Below are 15,531 nucleotides of genomic sequence, written 5' to 3'. Positions count from 1 at the left end.
CCGGGAACTTCCATCTGCTGTGGATGTGGGCCTAAAAAGTACTAAAAAAAAAAAAAAAAAAAAAAAGAATCACCTGCAACAAACAGAGATCATGATGTGTAATTTCCTTTGCCTCTTAATTCTAGACAATGACGTGGCTCAATTTAACGAGATGGTCGCGAAACCACCAAAAGGCTGAACGGCTGACGCTTGTTACGTGAACTACAGAGAAAAATCGTTACTGCCGCTGAAATGCTGGATTCCCCAACTAGTGCGCCCACCCGGGCACCACCATCTTTGACTGGGGTGTTTCAGTGACAGAAGGCAGCCACGCAAGGGCTCCTGTCCACAGAACGCGCACTGCGTGCAGACGGGTGCAACTGATCACTGCCCTGGATGCTGACAGTTTCGAGTCCATCCACAAGTTCACGTCCGTCCGCCTTGGTGTGACTGAGACGTGCGGTGCTTTAGTTAAACCAGCTGTGTCCCTCACTGGGTCCCTCACTTTTCAGTGTGTTCGGCTCTTGACCCGTGCTCCTTTGATAGCGGTATGGAGGTCGTGATTACATCCTCCCTTCACGGTTATCCTTTAAAAATAAGGCTTTGGTTTTAATATCCTAACATAAAATAGGCAGCTCCATGGATAGAAATATGTGATCCTGGGAATATCCACCTCCAGAGAGACTGGTACGCTGGTCACTGCTGTTCTTCATTCAGATACGTGAAGTAGAGGGTGACACTGCATTCAAAGCAACAGCCCATTAAAAACTAGGTGGGGTTAGAACTATGTTCAATGGCTCATACTTCAAACGGAATAAGATAAGCTTCTGTACTTAAATTTGAAAATCACTTAGAGATTATACTCTCTGAGGTTAAATTCCAACTATGCAGGTAGCAGTGGCAGGTGCTTGGGCAGCACAGTTCTCTGGGTGTCTGGCCCCGGGCACGCAGTGAAGAACCAAAGACAACATGGTGGGGGGAGCCTCCCCCACAGCAACACCGTGGTGAGGTGCAGGGACGGACACAGAGGCCCTCTGAGCAGGGCGTAATGAAATGCTGGAGGAGGAGGGGAATTCTCTCTGACACAGTAGGCAGGTGAGTCTAGACAGGGAAAGAACTCGACAGAGGCAAAGGCGCATGCAAGCTGGCTGGAAGTGTGAGCAGCACCTCCACCCCCTCTGGCAGGGAAGATGCTGGCAGCGGAGGGGGGTGGCATAAGAAGCAGGGGTGAAGGTACATGAGAGCTGGAGAGTCCCCCAGCTGGCCAGTGGCGCAGTTCTCTCCACCTGCTGTGCCTGGAGTCATCAGGTGCATTAGCACAGACACAACCCCAGGCCCCACCCTCTTTCGTCCTCCAAACGATTTGGATGCATGACCAGAGGTCAGGGCACGATTCCAACCCAAGGGAGGAGACTGGGGGCAAGGCAGGAAAGGGACTTGTGGAGGGGCCAGAGGGGCGGACGAGGGCCTGGATTTTAATCTGTAAACAAGAACACATCCCCCTGCTGTTGAAGCCTGGAAGCAAGGTGGCACAGCAGAGTTCTAGAAAGAGCAGTGGAGAAGTGGCTGAGAGAGGTGCTTAGACAGTGAGGAGAGACCAGGGGAGAGTGACCAGTGAGGAAGGGACAGCAAAAGTCCACAGGAAGGCAGACAGGGTCTGCTTCCGCCCAGACAGACTGGCGGCCTGATGCTGATGAGAAACACTAGCTTCAGGAGTCAAGAAATTTGAAATTGATGAATGCGAGGCTGAGCTGCCATTCCAATGGCAGACTCATAAACACGAAACTTCACAACTAATTTCAAAAGTGCCCTAAGAAGTGCATCAGCAATTACAGTGGACAAGACCTCACATACCAAAAATTTCTCAGTGGCTTCCGGTCCAACAGCGCGACAAATACCACCAAAATTTGTCACGCACACCTTAAAAAGGCAAAAGGCACGCTCGTTATTCTCAGATTTCTTTTCGTCTTAACAAATTGTGAAAACTAATGAGCAGGAACCTTGAGAGCAATTTCTCCTCTACTCAGGCAGCTAACAAGCACGTAGGAAGCCCAGCGCCCACACAGCACCACGCCGGTGCCTCCGCGGCATTGCAAACAGAAGATTTACAACAGCGCACCACATGCTAGGACTTTCTGGCTCCTAATTATCTCAATACATAATGCATTTGGTTGGCGAGAGAGCCAAAGAGGCCCTTCATATGCTCTGCATGGTAAACAAGACCTAGCTCCTTGCCTCTGCACCATGAGGGGGCGCACGGGGAAGGAGGATGGTGCCACAGCTGAGTGGAAGGTGATGCAGCTCAGGGAGGGTGGCTGGCCTTCCAAGGAAGAATCTGACACCCGAGGGACAAGCAACTAAAAGGGGAGGTCGGGGCAGGGGCTGCAGATGGAAGGGGCAGCAGAGAGCGGAGGGCATTGGAGCCACTCGGCCCCCGTAATGAAAGGCCCGCACGTCTGGGCAGCGGCGTCAAAGCGTGAGCCCGAGAGGTCCCCGTCTCTCCATTTACTTTCACGGAACCCTGTGCTGTGTGTCCCCACATGCCCGAACTGGCCACGCTTTTCTTCCAGACTGCGTCTACTGAGGAAGGCCAGAAACTCTAAAGGACTCCATTTAGAATTCTTTAACCCTTTAATTTTTTTGGTTTTGAAACTGCATGTTCCCACCTTCCGAACGTGAAAGAGCTTCCCATCAGCACAGAGTTCACAGAACCGAGGGAGCAGCAGGTGTTCAGCTCTGCCCTTGCTCAGCACTGAAGCCAGCCTGCAAACACCAAGAAAACTGGGGTCACTTGAAAGAGCACAGCCCAGACGTCATACATATCATGAACTAGATCCCAAAAACGAATGTGCAAAAAATTGCCTAAAGACCCAAGAAGCCAAAACAGAGAACACCCTCTTTTTTTTTTTTTTTTTTTTCGCCTTTTTGCCTTTTTGCCATTTCTTGGGCCGCTCCCGCAGCATATGGAGGTTCCCAGGCCAGGGATCGAATCGGAGCTGTAGCCGCCGGCCTCCACCACAGCCACAGCAACGCCGGATCCGAGCTGCGTCTGCGACCTACACCACAGCTCACGGCAACGCCAGATCCTCAACCCACCGAGCAAGGGCAGGGATCGAACCTGCAACCTCATGGTTCCTAGTCGGATTCATTAACCACTGAGCCACGACGGGAATTCCTAGACCACCCTCTTTTGCGTTCTGTCAAGTTATATCAATAGAAGGGTGATATTTTTCAAGTCTTACTCAGATTCTGTTTGTCTAAAGCTCAAGAGTTAGCGTTTGACAGGTGCCTACTGTACGTCCAGCACATAAACGAACTGCCTACGAGCATGACCTCTTTTCCCTTCCCCAAACCCTACGATGTATTATTTACCTTCATTTCTCCAGGTGAGGAAAACAATGCTCAAAGAGGGTTGGCAATGTTTCCACAGCCAAACAGTGGTGTGGCGGGACATACAGTAACAGCGGCACAAAGCATCGGGCGATCACCAGAGAGTGACCAAACACTAACGGGGACCAAAGGGGAGGAGGCCCTGGTGAGGGGGAGCCGCCCTGGCTACACAGGCAATGATGCTGCCTTTCTGCCCAGGGTGCCCCTCATTCTACATGGTTATGCGTGGTAGCTGGACTTCAAGCAAAAGCTACTGTTTCACTGGCTTGAGAAGTCAGGGGACAGAGCCCGAGGCGGCCAGGGTGGCTGGAAAGTGAGGGCGGAAATCCTGGGAGGGAAGGGAGGAGGGAGGGAGCCAAGGAGCGAGAGCCCCCACCTGCAGTTAAATCCCACTCTAATCCTCAGCTGCCCTCAGCCCCGTGCGGGCACAGGGGAGATGGTGAGGTTCAGAGAGACGCAGTGGCTTGAAGGCAGAAGGGACTGTGTGCTTTTAGCTGCTGAGCCTGCAGAGGAAAAAGAATCTGAACTGTTTACAAAAACAAGGTCAACACTCTGCAGAGGAAAAACACCGATTTCAGAGCTTCTGCAATGTTCCATCGAGAGGATACATTAGATAATAAAAATCCACAGGAGCTCCCATGTGGCGCAGTGGAATCTGACTAGGAACCATGAGGTTGCGGGTTTGATCCTTGGCCTCCCTCAGTGGGTTAAGGATCCGGCGTTGCCGTAAGCTGTGGTGTGGGTCGCAGACACAGCTCAGATACCGTGTTGTTGTGGCTCTGGCGTAGGCCGGCGGCTACAGCTCCAATTAGACCCCTAGTCTGGGAACCTCCATAGGCGGCGGGTACAGCCCTAGAAAAAGGCAAAAAAATAATAATAATAAAATAAAATAAATAAAAATCCACAGACATGAAGAAAAAGGGGGAAATGCGACATACTCAAGAAAAACCTCAGTCAGCGGAAATAAATCCACAGAAGGTCCAGGTGTTAGAGTTAGTGGACTTTAACCTAAATAGACATTTCTCCAAAGAAGGCATATGGATGGCCAACAGGCACATGCAAAGACGCTAATTATTAGAGAAATGCAAATCAAAACTACAGTGAGGCACCACCTCACTGGTCAGAATGGCCATGATGAGTAAGTCTACAAACAACACGTGCTGGAGGGGGTGCGGAGAAAAGGGAGCCCTCCTGCACTGTGGTGGGAATGCAAGTTGGTACGACCCCTGTGTGGAGGACAGTCTGGAGGCTCCTCAGAAAACTGAATACAGAGCGACCACATGATCCAACCACCCCAGTCTTGGGCACACATCCAGACCAAACATTGTACTTCAAAAAGATACACGCACCCCTATGTTCCCTGCAGCACTATCCACAATAGCCAAGATGTGGAAAAAACCCAAGTGTCCATTGACAATGCATGGATTAAGATAGAGGTACAGTGGAATACTACTCAGACATAAAAAGGAAAAAAATCATGCCATTTACAGCCACATGGGTGCAACTAGAGCTTCTCATACTAAGTGAATTAAGTCAGAAAGAGAAAGACAAATACCATACGATATCACTTCTGCGTGGAATCTAAAACATGGCACAAATGAACCTCTTTACAAAAGAAACAGATTCACAGCCTTGTGGTTGCCGAGGCGGGGGGGGAAGGGAGTGGGAGGCACTGGGAGTTCGGGGTTGGTAGACAGAAACGACTGCATTTAGATGGAGAAGCAGGGAGGTCCTGCTGTGCAGCCCAGGGAACTATATCCAGTCTCTTGGGATAGATGATGATGGAAGGTCACATAAGAAAGGGATTGTGTATATATGCACGACTGGGTCACTTTGCTGTACAGCAGATACTGGCACGGCACTGTAAGTCAGCTCTATTTTAACTAAAAAAAGAATTAGCAGCCGTGAAAGCAGCTGTTATAAACGTGCTCAAGAGCTGAAAGGAAAATCGGGTGATGACAGGGAGCAGGGGGAAAATCCCATCCCAGAAACAGAACCTCTGCAAGAGTCAGGACTTCGTGTAATAACGCAGTCGCCTGGTCGGGCTTCCGCTCCTGCAGATGACAACTGCAGAATCTTGAAAGGAAACAACAAAACAACTATTTAAGAACACTGGAGAGAAACCAGAAGGTGGGATCCAGAGGGGACATTTTTCCTAAAAGATGAACAGCAATGGGAGAAATGTGCAAGTAAGGTCCAAAGTCTGGGTCTACGTTTTCCTGAGAGCTCTGGCTGACTGCTAAGCGATACACACAGGGAGAGACCCCAGGGATCTAGCAGAAAAACCACAGCCAGAAATGAAACCAACTGAGCAGAGGCTTCAGCTGCTGCTTACCACAAAGGAAACAGACAAGACAACTGCCTGCTACGTAAAAAAAAAAAAAAAACAAATCATTTTAGAAAAATAAAACAGAATCCAGAATCTCTATAGTATATCATTTTAAATTTTAAAAAAATTTTGTGAATACATTACATATACATAATAACAATGTATATGAAAACAAAGTACAGAGGAGGAGAGGGCTGAGCGGAGCCACACTGCTGCAAGACACCGTATTTTCTGAAAATCCCCAGTAGAGGGATTAAAATGCAACACCATAGAAATATTCAATTAGCTCAAGAGAAGGCAGGAAAGAATTAACAGAGGAACAAATGAGACAAATGGTGTTCAAATAACAAAATGGCAGAATTAAATTCAAAAATATCAATAATTACATTAAACACACATGGACTAGACACTCCAATTAAAAGGCAGAAACTGGGGCGTTCCCATCGTGGCTCAGCGTTATCAAACCCGACTCGTGTCCGCAAGGACACGGGTTCGATCCCTGGCCTCGCTCAGTGGGTGAAGGATCCAGAGTTGCCGTGAGCTGTGGTGTGGGTCGCAGACACAGATCGGATCCTGTGTTGCTGTGGCTGTGGTGTAGGCCAGCAGCTGCAGCTCCGATTGGACCCCTAGCCCGGGAGTTTCCATAGGCCGCGGGTTCGGCCCTAAAAAGACAAAAAGGTAAAGGCAGAAACTATCAGATTGGACATAAAAGCAAGACCAAACTCTCTTCTAACGAGAGGAGGAACATTTCAAACGTAAAGACACCTAAGGTTTTGGGTAAAGAGAGGTAAACGAGTACAGGCTGACAGAGAGGAAGCCAAGAGGGCCAGAGGGGCTCCCGTGACAGCCCAGAAGACCACGAGCTGCGGATCCCTCCCGCCCGAGAGCAGGAAAGCCGCTTCCTAGGAACAGAGCCAGCACATCACAAAGACACAAACACTAAATGTGCAATTAAACGCTTAGAGGAGGAAGGAAGGTGGGCTGAAAAATACTAAGATTCCTCCTTAAGAAAACTACAGGCAAGTGGAACTCAAGCGAGTAGAAGGGAGGAAAGAGTAAGGAGAGGAATCAGCGAGAAGGCAAACAAGCAACAGAGAAATCAGCAAAGCCGGGAAACGGTTCTTTACAAACATCAGTAGCAAGACTGATCACGAAAGGGAAAAATGAGAGCGAGAGAGGAAGGCAAATTACCAACAGCAGAAATGAAAGGGATGACACTACAGACCTTACAGGCACTAGAGGGATAAGGGGACACGGGGAGCAACTTTGTTCCAATAAATGAACAACTTAGATGAAATGAATAAATCCTCTAAAATACTTAACTCACCCAGTGGCACTGGTAAAACACCAAAATCTGAAGCGTCCAATATCTGTGCTGAATCAGTTATCAAAAACCACCTCACAAAGAAAGCCCTAGCGCCGGAAGTTTTACCGGTGAATTCTAACAACTATTTAAGGGGAAAACAACACCAATCTTAAACAAAATCTTTCCGCAAACAGAAGATCAGGGACTACTTCCCAACTCATTTTCTGAGGCCCCAACAACCCTGGTTCTCACACCCGGCAAAACACAGCCGGACGAGAAAACTGCCTCCAGCAATCCTCCTGAATGCCGGTGTGAGCATCTCCGCAAAACGCTGGCAAACACACCAGAAGGTCAAGAGGAGTCGGCGGCGGACGCCAAGGCGAGTGGGTGAAAGCCTGATGAAAAGCGCGCTTGTGCGGCTGCAACGTCACCTGCCTCACGACCCCAGAGCTCAGAAACAGCGCAGACAGCAGCTCTGCCTGCCCCGTCACCAGAGCCAACGCCACCAGTAACCTGCCGTGACAAGACTTGCATGATCCCCTGCCCGACGTCAGAGCCTGACGGTCCACCACAGCACCGGCCTGTCCTCTTCCAGGAGGTGAATGTTAAGAAATTCCGAGAAAGACTTAAGATCTGTGCCAGGTTAAAGCAGCCCAAAGAGATGCGACGATTCAGCACCATGTGTGATCCTGGACAAGCGACATTTGAACAGGAGCCGTGGATGAGACGTCAGCATTATATCAAATGTGCTGATTTGATCAATGCGCTGCGGTTGCTTAAGAGAACATTTCCTTGTTGTAGGAAATACAACCTGAGGTACTTAGGAGGAAAGGGGCACAGGTCTCCCATCTACTCAAAGTGGCTCAGGAAAACATACACACATACGTGTGTGTGTGTAAACAGAGAGAGGATGTGATTGAGCAGAGGCAGGAGTTCCCGCTGTGGCACACTGGGGTAAGACTCCAACTGCGGTGGCTGGGGTCACGACGGAGGCGTAGGTCCCATCCCCAGCCTGCCGCCACGGCTTAAAGGATCCAGCATTGCCACGGCTGTGGCTCAGATCCAGTCCCCAGCCCGGGAACGTCCATATGCCATGAGTGCAGCCATAAGAAGTAAACAAGCCAATAAAAAAACAAACAGAGGTAAACACAGACCACTGGAGAAGCAGGATAGAGGGTATACAGGAGTCCATTGCTCTAACTTTTCTACAACTTTGAAACTAAGACAGAATGAAGAATTACCCAAAAAGAATGCTTAGCGGACTCTCCAATCCTCGCCTAAAAAAAAGGGGGGGGGGGAAGAAGGGAGGACTTCCTGCCTCTGAGTCTGCTCTGCCCACTGCACCGCCCGGCCTCCCCGCCCCCAGCAGAGCAAGTCCTGGGGAGCGACTCTCCCACTTCTTGATCTGGAATCTGCGCGCAGCAGGCAGGAGGGGAAAGAAACCCTCCTAGGGGCAGGGTGGGGGGGTGCCCCCACAACACAAATGAGGGGCAGGCTCATGTCTTCTGAACCGGAGGATGCACATCTCTCATCTGATGCTGGGCAGAGCTGCACAGAGTGACAGCCACATAAATGAGACACGAGGCTTCGTATCCAGGGCAACGGGCACTAAAGAGTGCCCGGCACCTGCATCCACCCTCGCCATCCGCCACACCCACAAGACCTTATTACTACCCGTATAAAACAAACCCAGAATCATTAAAAGTCCGCACAGCAAGTGACGAGAAGCGACGTTCCCGGGGCCCGGGAACTGCTCATCTGAAGGAAGGTCCTGGGCCGGTTGCTGGGAGCCAGCTCTTCCTTGCAGCCCAGAGCCACGACGCTCTCTCTAAATAAATGCACAAATAAAAATGCGCTCCAAAATAGGAATGACAACAAAAAATGAGGAAGCCTTAATGCGAAAACGTGTTGGGAGAGAAAAATAGGCTTCTGACAATTAGTTATAATCTCAGAATGCTAATGGCCTTCCTGCAAGCAAGAGGAATTATAATTGGTCTCCAGTGGCCTGTTTATGCTGTCGAGATATAATTACAGGATACAGCGCTTCCAGGTTTTACCGATTCATTCATTCGACAACTAACATTTATTTAGGACTGACTCTGGGCCTGGCACTGTGTTGGGTGCCGATGGCGGAGAGACAGCTGTGTTTAAGAAGCGCCCCATTTTGAAGGAGAAATAAACAAACATCGGAAGTCCACAATTCAATCGCTGAATGACAGAAGACAGATAGGAACCAAGCCTCCTGGCTGCGTGAGGGAGGGAGGCACTAATGCTTCCTGGCACATCAGACAGACCTCACAAGACAAAATGCATTTATGTGAGGAAGCAGGACGTAGGAAACCAGCAGGTAATGCGCACACTCAGTGCTGTGTAACTCGATTTTAAAACGCCTAGGACATGTCCCGCTGGCCAGCTCTGAGTCTCCCAGTCCTGTGTACACGGGGGTTGCTGGCATCAGAACCAACTGATTGTAACTTCCAAAGAGAGGGAAAAGTCTCATGACCAGACGCACGATTTGCCTACGAAGGTATTCGGTTTCCCTGGAGCAAGACGCCAATTCCTGCAAAACGGCGCTGCTCCGCGAGTGGGTGTGTTTATTATGTACACATGGACGCAGCAGCAGCACCACTCAGTCCATATGGCTGCAGAGAAAACCCCCCAGACACAAGGATCCTGGAGCAGTGCAGTTTGCTTCTTTTCTCACCCATCACCTCCTCACAAGTACACATCAACGGCCACGGAATTTGGGGTGTCACCCACAGACCCGCTGAATGAGAACCCCGGCCTCCCGGGAGCTCTGCTAATCACACATGTGGCCCCTGTTCCTTGAAGAACGAAATCCGATCTCTACCCAGGCTGCCATTTCCCAGCTACAAAGAAAACAGCACCCTCTGAGCCCCAGGACTCTGGGGACCCAAGGCATGAGACCCCTCCGAGTCTCCTTGGTCCCCAGGTGACAGGGGAAGGAAGACACAACAGCTTCTGAGTCTGGGCTGAGCACACACGCGCCAGGCAAGGCCCCCACATCCCGAGTCCTCTGGGCCCCAGGCGAGAGAAGTGGCAATTCTCCTGAAACACCCCAAAAGGCAGATGTGCCTCCCCCCGGGACGGGGGGGGGGGGGTCAAGACCATTTTTGTTCTTAGCTGCATTTGAAAGCCTGCACACTTCACGTTACGATATCAGCAACCCACTTGGAATGAAAAACACAGTTTATGAGAACTAATTTGTTCTGTAAGTGAAATGTGAAAAGAGCTTCTTGAAGATTTGTTCTATTTTTCCAAATATTTTCATCCAAGAAGAAGAAGAAGAAGAATATTGCTGACAAGAATGGAGTGGCTGGAAACAAAACACAATAAAAATCATGCAAAAATGCCTGTAGCATTATTTTTCATGGTATTATCAGTCTTTAAGGATAGGATATCTTGTTGTCAGCTGTAGCCTTGGAAACTTGCCGATAACCAACTTTTAAACAAAAAAAGAAGATTCGGTTGGCAAAGTTCACTGCTCATCTGCCAAATCTCCCAACTAAATGATATTATCCAGGTTCATTTCACAAAATAAATTTAATTTCTTAGAGGGAAACTTGAAATTTATAAAAGAACCCTAGAGAATTTGAATTTTAATAATCAATTATTCTTCAGCCTGACTCATAAATATATGGAATATGCAAAAAATTAAATTAGTTTAAAAGCCAGACCTTTACCTCATAGTTGAGGACAACTTTTACATAAATGAAGAATAACTGCCAAACGTTCTGATGCTGTATTACAAATTTTTAGCTCCATGGTGTATAATGTTTCCACAGTTTCAACAAGAAAAGAATTCTTTTCTCAAACGTCATTCTTTTTTCAAGAAACCAACTCTTCTATAACTTACCGTACTCATAAATAAGGCTTAAGATGATTTTTTCTTTTTCTTTCTTTCTTTTTTGCCTTTTAGGGCCGCACCCACAGCATACAGAGGTCCCCAGGCTAGGGGTCGAATCAGAGCTGTAGCTGTGGGCCTACCCCACAGCCGCAGCAACTCGGGATCCAAACCACGTCTGCAGCCTACACCACAGTTCACAGCAATGTCAGATCTTTAACCCACGGAGTGAGGCCAGGGATCCAACCGCCAACCTCGTGGTTCCTCGTCGGGTTCATTTCCACTGTGCCATGATGGGAACTCCCAGGCTTAAGACTTTTTCAGTCCTTATGTATTTTCCTCAAGTGCCAGAATCATCCTGGCCCATTTTCTTCTGTAACACCAACACAAAGGGCCAGGCTGGGCAGCACCACCCGTGTGGGTCAGTGGAGGGAGAAGCAGCAGCTGGGGAACACGAGGTGGCCCCGGGTGGCCTCCCCCTGAGCCATGCGGACTCCCAGGGACAAGCTGGAGGTCTTGGTCTGAGGGTCGCACGTGCAGGTCAGCCCTGGCTCAGGGACAAGGATTCGAGAAGCAAGAACAAGGTCTTGGATTGTTCCCATCACTTCGTAAACAAACCCAAGGATACCACAGAATTCACCACTAAAAGCAGAAGTTACGGATTTAGACGACGCCTTCCACTGCACGCCTTCAACGCATAAGAGCACAGACACTTGAACACAGCGTGTCCCCAAAGGCTGCAAGCGTCTCGGCCGCTTTCTCCAGAGGGACTCTCTCGCATTTGCTGACATGCCTACTTTAGTCTTGGCCTAATTTATGAAACAGACACACGTGTCTATTAGATTTTATTTTTTTTAATTGTCCAAGCACCACCTAAAATCATCTCCCCTTCCACACCTGGTCCCCTACTTTGGGAAACAGGGTCCCTGATGCACGCTGGCTCAAGGATTTACCCATCAGCCTCAGCGTCCTCCTGCCCAGCAGAAGCCCAAGCCAGCTGCCACGACTCTGCCTAAGTCACCCTCACTTGCCTTCTTGAAACAACTGGATCTACAGGTAATCACTGGCGATACAGGCTCACACGTGCACCGTGAACCCTCTGAGTCCACACCACCAGCTGCCTCGTTTATGCGAACAGTGTAGGGTCCACAGGGAATGCGTGTGACGCACACGCCAAGTTAAGGACAGTCCGGAGAGGTGTGGGGCTGCCCTGCCCAGATGGACTCACGTTCGCGGCTTTTGCTTGTCCTTGCCGACGGGGGCAGAGAGCGCCAGCAGGACTGGACACACCGTGTTTTCAACATCGTGCTGGAAAATTAGGTCTTGTTCCAGAAGAACCAACAGCACTTCCTGACTTCATTTTCTAACCTGGAAGAGGCAAAAGGTGAAACACAGAATAGGCCAAAGCGCTTTCAGGATCAGGATCAAACTGCCTCCTCACCGAACGCCAAGCCAGCTGCCGCTGCCTCCCCGGCCCCGACCCCCGCCTCCCCGCCCCCGACCCCGCCGCAGCAGCGCCTGAACCACGCACATCTGGCCCTTGGGTCGCACTTCCTCCCTGAGGCCTTTTATTACACCCCTGATGACACCAACCGTCCCTCTGCTCTCCAGCCAAATGCCCCCTGCCCCACCCAGGTCAGGGTCCCCACCTACACGCTGAAGGCGAACCGTCCCCCGCCCCTTATCTTCACAACGGGGACCCCAGATTTACACACACACACACACACACACACACACACAACTTCTCCTGCATGACTACACAGCATTGTCTGCCTTGCCCACTGCAGAGAGGGCACCTGGAGGGCGGGTACCACGTCTGATTTATCCTTCGTCCTCCGACTGACCTCAGGAGGACCTGGCAGGATGCCCACGGCACGGAGCACACTCCCCCCTCCATGAGCACAAGGACAGGAATGTGGTGCCTTCCTCCCACCCTCTGTAAAGCCCCAGAGCGAATCATCTGTCGCATTGGAAGAGCCCCAGTCGGCGGCACCCGGGAACGAAGGCTCCGCGGGCCAGACGAGGGACGGCTGAGGTCGGCACAGGGGCGCAGCCACAGAGCGCAGAGGGTCCCAAGAAGCTGCAGGGAGAGGCTTTGGGGCAGGAAAAGCACAGGAAATTCCAAGTCAGCAAGGAAGTCGTGAGCCGTGCAGCCCACGGCCGTGATGAGGAGGCAGGGACGAGCAAAGGGACCGAGGGGGGCGGGAGCACTGCAAGTGATGAGGGGGGAGCAGGTCCCGGGGGACGGAAGCCTCGGAGGCCAGCGAGCATTCAAGATTCTGAACAGGTGACCGGATGAAGACAGCACCTGAGGAAGGTCATTCTGGCAGCGGTGTCCCTGAGGGCGGGAAGGTCAGCAAGGTGGCCACTTGGACAATCCCGGGGGACACCAGCAGGATCACCGGGCTCAGCTGGGAGGACCTGCGTCCAACCAGAGGCAGCGACAGCCCCTGTCACTCCGAGCATCAGACACAAGCTCAGAGTAGCAGGGACCACAGGGTGGGCGAGCCGGGCCTGCCTCGCGACACCACACACCCGGGCCGCGCGGGGAGGCCGCCCCAGGGGGAGGGTCCCGGGCAGGTGCACCTCCAGACATCGAAGGCCGTCGGAAGGCGGAAGGTGGCCAACGATGGCCCCAGAAGTATGTCCGCGTCAAACCCTTGGAATCCCTGAAGGTGACCTTCTCTGGGACAAGGGTCTTTGCAGATGTGATCAAGTTAAGGGTCTGAGATGGTCCAGCATCATCAGCGTGGGCCCCACCTGTCACAGGCGCACAGGGACCCCCCAGGCCCATGGAAGTAGATGAGGCCTGGCACCGTCAGAGAAGAACTGACAACACCCCAAAGGGTGGGCGAGGGCCAGGGCTGGTGACAAAGACCAGGGAAGGACCTTCAGAACCCGAGAGGTGACACCACAGGGCTGTGAACACGGCACCCAGTCTGCCCCGTGCGGGGACTCGCGGGGCCGCCTCAGGCACTCGGTCTCTTCACCCGCGGCCGTGGGCAGTAGCAGCACCTATCCCACAGGTGGCCGTGGGACGAAATGACCTGACCTACATAAAGGCTGGCACCTGGGGCCCAGCAGCCCCAAATGAAGGCTGGAAATCCCGTGTCAGACCTGCCCGAGGATGAGCTGCAGGGACAGAGAACTCATTCGGGACCAGACTCCTCTCATCCCGCCGCCAGGATGGAGCAGTGAGAAGGGCTGAGCGGCTGAGCGGGCAGCCAAGGACGGCGCCTTCCAAACCGCGGGGGGCGCTTAACGGGACAAGCGGAGGAGAGAGGACGGCGCAGGGTTGGTAAATAAACGGTGGAAAAACAGAAACGCAACACCATAAAGCGGTTCAAATGAATGACCACGAGCTCTCCCGATCAGCGTGGATGGATGAGAAAAACGGGGAAGTAAAAGCAGGCGGCGGAGTGGAAAGCACGGCCCGACGGCATTTATACCAGGTCCCGAGGCACCCGCGTCAGGATGCTCTCCTACTCAGGGCCACTTGCGCAGGTGGGGTGACGGTAAAACCCTGCCTGGGAAGGGACAGCCCAGGCCAGGAGGACAGCTTCCTACAGAAGAGGGAGGAGGGAGAAGGCGGGATGAGGCCCCGTGCAGCTCCCACCACATCTCTAACCTATAAACAAAACAACAAAAGGTTCCAGGCAAAGCTGCCAAACATTAACATCCGTCAAATTCAGCAGCAGGTACATGAGCGTTTATGACACAACCCTCTCGTGTGATTAAAACAGTTCCTGAAATTTAAAAAGTTGAAAGTATTTTTGATAAAGCAAAACCACCGGATTTCACAATGAGATGACCTGGGTCCGTGGCCAGACGGCTCTCGCTGGCTTTAGGGACCACTGGCGGCTTGCGATGAGCTGAGAGCCCCGACCAGGAGCCCGCCGGGGGGTCCAGGCTGCAGAGAACCCTGGGAAAGGGCGGATGCCGTGCTCAAGGTCAGGGCCTGGGGAAGCGACGACGAGGGGGACTTGGGTGAGATTATAACCAAGAGAGAAAAGCCAGTGAGAGAGACGAAGTGATGGACGAGAGACAGGACCAAGGCGGGAGGGAAACATCCTATCTGAAAAGGGGTGGGCTGTGCGTTAAAGACAGAGGCAAGGCGCCCAGGACAGCCACGCTGGCAGCGGGAGCGCTTACCGCGGACGCGGTTCTATAGTCTTTACTACACTAGGTCACAGAGAGAAGTAAGAGGGACCCTGTTCCTGGTGTCAGGGGCTCAGAATGGGAGAGAAACCACTGGCTACAAGAGCCAGGAGACCTGGGCGATCCTAAAACTCTCACCAGAGGAGCCTCTGGAACCCAGGCTGGCATCCTGTGCTCCCAATACCTCTCAGTGCCGGGGTCCCTCAAGTCTAAAACAAGGGTGAACTAACGAGCTGTGCCCACCCCTCCCGGGATGGTCAGCAAGAACAAACCAGAGTGTGGGAGCTCAAGAAACAGCTCGGAGCTCTGCGGTACAGCGGGTTCGGATCCGGCGTTGTCACTGCTCGGGTGCAGGTTTGATCCTTCCCCATGCCTCAGGGACAGCAGAAAGAAAGAGAGGGAGAGAAAGAGGAAGGGAGGGAGGGAGGGAGAAAGGAATGGCAGCTATTAGCAAGAGCAGCAGGCACAGTGATAATATTGCTGTCGTGCCCCATTCTGTGAATT

The 15,531-nt window shown here is 51.7% G+C and overlaps 1 long non-coding RNA gene across 30 annotated transcripts in view; it reads right to left on the bottom strand.

Annotated features, from left to right (window-relative positions):
- LOC125122446 (uncharacterized) overlaps positions 1 to 15,531 on the bottom strand; it is a 79,837-nt gene that overhangs the window by 21,087 nt on the left and 43,219 nt on the right. For 23 of the 30 annotated variants that reach the window (XR_007133814.1, XR_007133790.1, XR_007133813.1 and 20 more), the window contains 2 exons: positions 12,098 to 12,237; positions 2,646 to 2,742 (listed from right to left, as the gene is read on the bottom strand). The exons of 2 other annotated variants lie outside the window; for them this stretch is intronic. This is a non-coding gene — a long non-coding RNA (uncharacterized LOC125122446). Of the gene's footprint in view, positions 1 to 2,645; positions 2,743 to 3,745; positions 3,873 to 12,097; positions 12,238 to 15,531 lie in introns of all 30 variants that reach the window. 5 more of the 30 variants (XR_007133793.1, XR_007133816.1, XR_007133794.1 and 2 more) reach the window with 3 other exon arrangements.

The sequence above is a fragment of the Phacochoerus africanus genome, chromosome 3, assembly GCF_016906955.1.
Source record: "Phacochoerus africanus isolate WHEZ1 chromosome 3, ROS_Pafr_v1, whole genome shotgun sequence".
In the NCBI taxonomy this organism is placed as follows: domain Eukaryota; kingdom Metazoa; phylum Chordata; class Mammalia; order Artiodactyla; family Suidae; genus Phacochoerus; species Phacochoerus africanus.
This window is presented reverse-complemented; position numbering and strand designations above follow the sequence as displayed.